Genomic DNA, 6147 nt, shown 5'->3' with positions numbered 1-6147 from the left:
GACATCTTGTCAAATTATAACTCACCATCCCAGCTTTCTGAAGGATTCATTTTACATATGCAGCCCGCTTCAACGTAATACCTGAGCAACTCTGACTGACTTCAATTCCCAAGTAATACGATAATAAACCCAAGTCACTCATTTCAAACTGTTGATTCATTTCCCTCTTGAACTCATCAACCTCTGTTAAGTTAGCACCTGTTATTATCAGATCATCCACATACACGCCTACTATTAGTAAACTCTCCTTTTTATACCTCGTGTATACAGCCTGTTCGTGTTGGCACTTTAAAACCCCAATTTTGTTAAGCACTTGTCCAGCCTTGCATTTCATGCCCTTGGGGCCTGTCGTAGCCCGTACAACGCCTTCAACAGTCGATACACTTTATATTCCTGTCCTTTTTTAACAAACCCTTCCGGCTGAGTAACGTACACTTCATCAAGTAATTCTCCGTTTAAAAATGCATACTTTACGTCAAGGTGGTGCACCTGCCATCCTTCTTTTGCTGCCAGAGCTAGTAACAACCTTATGGTGTCCAACCTTGCTACAGGAGCGAACACTTCGTTATAATCTATTCTTTTTCTCTGCACATATCCCTTGGCCACAAGTCTGGCTTTATGCTTTACTACATTTCCTTCTGTGTCTTTCTTTAGTTTATAGACCCATTTTAGCCCCACAGGTTTATGCCCAGCTGGTAAATCGGTAAGCTCCTAGGTATTATTCTTTTCAATCATTTCAACTTCGGTTTTCATGGCCTCCACCCACTCCTGCTCACTCACTGCTTCACTGTAATGTGTGGGCTCTTCTACCTTTAGTAACATGACCTCGTCAATCATTTCTATCATCTCAGTTTCGTTGTATATTTCATGTAATGGCCTGTATCGTCGTGGTTCGCTGCTCTCAGCACTCGATATATCTGTGTTTTTTGTGAACTCACCCTCTGTTGTGTCACGAGGTATTTGAACAGGTGTCCTCTCCTCCTGTTCTGCTGTGTCGCGATGTTCAACCACTGGTGTTTCTTCAACCTCCAATACTTGTCCTGGAATTAAAATTTCAGTGGTTTCAGCTTTTTCCCATGACCAAAACTCATCCTCAAAGAATACTACATCCCTGCTTTTATGCATTGATCCTGTCATGGGGTCATAAAGCCTATTTCCCTTAGTCCCTGGCTCTCTTCCAAGGTAAATCATCCTTCGACTTCGATCGTCTAATTTCTTGACGTTCACAGTTGGTATTTTCATGTACACGCAGCAACCAAACACACTTAAATGACTTAAATCTGGCATCCTTCCACTCCATGCCTCATATGGCGTTTTTCCCTCCAGCACTCGAGTTGGAAGTCCATTTAGTACATAAATTGAGTGCCTTACAGCCTCACCCCACATCCACGGCGGTAGTTATGATTCCTTGATGAAACTTCTGACCATGGCTGCTACTGTTCTATTCCTCCTTTCAACCACCTCGCTTTGCTACGGGGTGTATGGGGCGGTATATTGGCGTTCAATCCCTGAGTCCTCATAAAATGAGTTAAACTCTTTTGAGCAAAACTCTCCTCCTTGATCCGTTCTTAACATTTTGATTTTCAACTCACTTCTATTTTCAACCAACGACTTGAATTTCTTAAACGCATCAAATGCACTACTCTTCTCCTTCAACAAATACACCAACATCCTTCTACTAAAGTCATCTACAAATAATAGAAAATAACGGTTACCTCCTGGTGTAGTGGGCGTGATGGGTCCGCACAGGTGTGCATACACCAGCTCTAGCTTCTTTTCGGCTTTAAACGTTATACTAGATGGGAATGGGCTCCTGGGTTGCTTTGACATCAGACATCCCTCACATCTCCTAGTTGGTTGAACGAGCTTTGGAATCCCTCTAGTCATCTTCTCCCTTGACATTAATTCAAGGGCCTGAATGTTCACGTGGCCAAGGCGATTATGCCACAACCATGTCTCCTGCTCTGTTTTTACCATCAAACACATAGGGCCATTGTCTTCAAGGCTAATTTTATACAAGCGATTCTGAGACTTTTTCACCTTCATTAATGTTCTCCCACTTTGTGCATAGACCCACATGTACTCTCCGTCCATCACAATTTTATTTCCACCCTCGGACAATTGTCCCAAGCTTATTATGTTGTTGCAAAGGTCGGGTATGAAGAAGACGTCTGTGAACACTCTATCTTCCCCATTCTTACACTTGAATAAGATATCTCCCTTCCCTCTTATGTACACCACAAACCCATCACCAAATTTAACCTGTCCTGTCACGCTTTTGTCCAAAGTTTTGAATTTCCCTTCTTCGCCAGTCATGTGGTTGCTGGCCCATTATCGAGGTACCACACTTGTGATCGTCTTTGTGACTCGCCCTTTGCTCATAGCTTTGGGAACACATTTCCTTCCTTTACCAATATGCTAACTTTATCCTCATTCTCGATTTCGGCCACCAACAAGGCCGGCTCATCTCCTTGTATTTGTGACAGGTTTACCTCCTTACCCATCTCTCTGTCACGACGAGGTTTCCTGCACTCTGCAGCGAAATGCCCAAGTCCCTGGCAATTGAAGTAACGTACTTTGCTCCTGTCACGTATCCCACGAGCTGGTTCATTGCCCTTGTACTCGTTCCCTCCTTTGTTGTTTCGTTTCATCCATTCTTCAGGAGTCAACAGTAATTTATCCTCTTGGTTTTCTCTTTGCTTCCATTCCTCTTCAGTCAACAGAAGTTGTCCTTGGCCTGCCCCTGTGTCTGTTTGGCCTCGAACACGTTCCTCATGGGCTTTTAACGAGCCCACCACCTCTTCTACTGACATCTCTTCTAATTTTCCAAATAGTTGGATCGCTTATGCAATATGGAGAAATTGCGAAGGAACAGCTTTTAGAAGCTTCTCAACCACATAACTTTCTTCCATCGTCTCACCTAGTGCCCTTATGTTTGTTACTAGACAGTGTAATTTCAAATAGAAATCATCTAGCGACTCACTTTCCTTCATGCTCAGGGCTTCGAATTCACCCTTCAGTGTTTGAGACTTTGCTGCCTTTACTATGTCAGCTCCCAAGCTCATTATTTTGATGGCGTTCCAAGCATCATTCGACGTTTTCTTCTCAACCAAAGCGAGTAAAATCTCCTCTAGAATGCCTTGGTACATGACAGCCAAAGCCTTCTTGTCCATTTTATCATCGATCACAGCCTTCTCTCCCTTTGGTTCGATCGCCTCTCACACCCTGTATGCTTGCATGAATACTCTCATTTTGAGAGACCACGCAGCATAATTAGTCTTTGTAAGCATTGGATAACTCACACCAAATGAAGTCTCCTTAGGTTTTTTTATTTCCATGGCGAATTGTTGAGCACGTCTTCTAGCTGATCGCTGAAGCTCTGATACCAGATGTAGCACTAATGTCAACACACACACACTGTTTTTGTTGCTTGGAACAATGTTTTCTCACGTTAAGTTCTTCAATAACAGTTACAAAGCATAATTATAGAAATCCTATCAACTACTGCTACAAAATAGGAACAAACTCCTATCTTGAATGCACTTCCTTATTTTTCTCTACCACCTATAATAACTATCCTGACTAAATCAAATCAACTATATTATAGCTACATAACAACTCTAATTATTTCTAAATAATGTTTAGATTAAAAAAAAATTATCTAACAATCAAGCTTGAAAGAACAAGCTAAACCTTATATTTTGAGTTAGACTTTTACAGTTACTGATATTTCTACCGAAAAAATTCTATATAAGAGTTTTAGCTTATACATCATTCCATACCGAGGAACATAAATTACCAACAAAATTAAAACCAAGAAACCATTCTCCAACATAAAAACAATTAACAATATAATAACTATATACAATAAGAGCTGAGAGGGTTTATTTATAAGATAATTAGCAAATATATACGAGGGTTTTTTGGTTGTTCGTATTAAATGTCTATAAAAATATACATGATAACCTAGTAACTAGTAAGGAGTTTGTCACTACAATATATTGAATTATAACCCTAACAACTACTAAATGATTCTTGCATCACACCTATAGCAATAAAATATTAATATTAATATAATTATGCAAACAAATTAAAATTGTTATTATTATTATTATTATTATTATTATTATTATTATTGCTATTATTATTAAATTAATACACATATGCAAAAACTACAAAGATAAACAGAGGTTACTTTATATATTTTCGTAAGAAAATAATCCATAAGACAAAATAACTTGGCAAGAAATTTAAAAAACAAGGTTCGTAATTATTCATCAATAACAACAGAGGCACGTTATTTATTTCCCTCAACGTAATACCTTCTTAATCTCATTGTTTTTCATATACCAAGAGAGCAAAATCCTGTCAAATCACACGGTTAAAATTATTTTTTCTATGTTTTTGTAATATAATATATTTACATGACACTTAAAGTTTTGGAGCCATTTAATTGCATTTTAACAATAATCATAAAAGTAATATATGCCAATTGTCCACTACATGCTCAAACCATATTAACTTGTTCCTTTTAAACATTTTACCATATATATTCTATATAGATCTAGATAAATTTATAAAAAACATAATTTGGATATTGGTAGCCAAGGATGAATTAACAATATTCGTACAACGCTTACGAAAGAAGAAACAAATGCTACAAATTAGGTATTTTTAGATTATAATCAATTCAGGACTAAACAAAAGAAGCACCATTCAGAGAAATAAGTCATCAAATGTCAAAAAGAACATAAAACAAGGTGAAACATTACTTACCAAATATATTTTGAAGACATGGCCACAGAAAAATCTACTCACATTGTTGTGCGGAAGAGTAAAAATGAACGGAATGAAAAAAGGAACACTAACTTTTGTGCAATTGAGGATGCATTATTATAGGTATTATTTTGAGGTCATCTTGCTTTGTCAATTTATTATTTAAAAGTTGGTGAGACGTAAAAGATATAACTGTATCCTAAACAGTATTAGAATTTTATGTAGTTATGTTTTGAAAGTCTATGCTATTAAATGCCAAAAAAGAATTAAAAATTGAACATGGAAAAAATAACAAAAGAAGAAGGTTTGCATGAAAACATGTGCTCAACAACTAAACCAAGGATTTCCCAAATGCACGCCGAACATTGGTTGGATAACAATTCATTTTAGCAAAAAAAATTAATTTAAATAGTTGATCAAAGTCTAAAAATTATTAAGATTACATTTAATTTTTATATATGAAATCCTTGATTCTAATCCTAATTATTAAAAAAATACATTTAATCAATTTGTAGTTGTTGATAATAACACGCTACCACAATTAAATGAAAAAAAAATCTCCAATATTAAACAACTAACAGAGTTATTCTCAATCACCCGCTAACTTTATTCGCAATAAGGTAAAAAGTAAAACTTTTCATATTTCCATCCACAACGTTGTCTTTTTCCTTAAAAAAAAGTTGTCAATAAGTTTCATATAAAATTAAGAATCAACAAAAAGGTAATTTACAAATATAAGTTGAGTAGAGCTGTCCGTGAACATCTCGGGACCGGTTTGCAAGGATGCTACTCATCATCTTGAGATTTTAAAAATCATCTTTTGAAGTAAAAGTTAAAGTAATTTATTCAAATTAAATTATGGGCTTTTTATTATTGTAATTCTTTAAAATTTATTTTTAAGAAAAAATATTGATTTAAATGGAAAAAACCTTGCGAGAGTTTTAATATCATAAATCCTAGTTTTTCCAAATCTGCATCCCCCGTCAATTGGTATCAGAGCCACTATTTTTTATACATAATCAATGATGAATCAATTACTTCGCTGATAGTTACCTCACCTTTATGCCCCTGTAATTACCTCTCCCGAAAAAGTTGTTACCTTCACAAAATATATTTTCAAACCCTGCCAAAAACTTTATTGTGAAAATAAGTTATTCGAAACTTTTTCGAGCACTTATCAGGCATCTTATAATTTATTTACTTTTGCTAAGCAAGAATCCTATAATTAGACCTCAACAAATAAAAAGTTAAGGATTGGTGATCGAGACCACAAGAAAACTAAAAATAAAAGAAGATGTTTCTTATAAAGTATTTTATCCATATTGCACATATAGTTAAGCATGATATGAAGAGGATTAATATTAAAGTAAT

Source organism: Apium graveolens, unplaced genomic scaffold (genome assembly GCF_009905375.1).
Source record: "Apium graveolens cultivar Ventura unplaced genomic scaffold, ASM990537v1 ctg5243, whole genome shotgun sequence".
Lineage (NCBI taxonomy): Eukaryota > Viridiplantae > Streptophyta > Magnoliopsida > Apiales > Apiaceae > Apium > Apium graveolens.
This window is presented reverse-complemented; position numbering follows the sequence as displayed.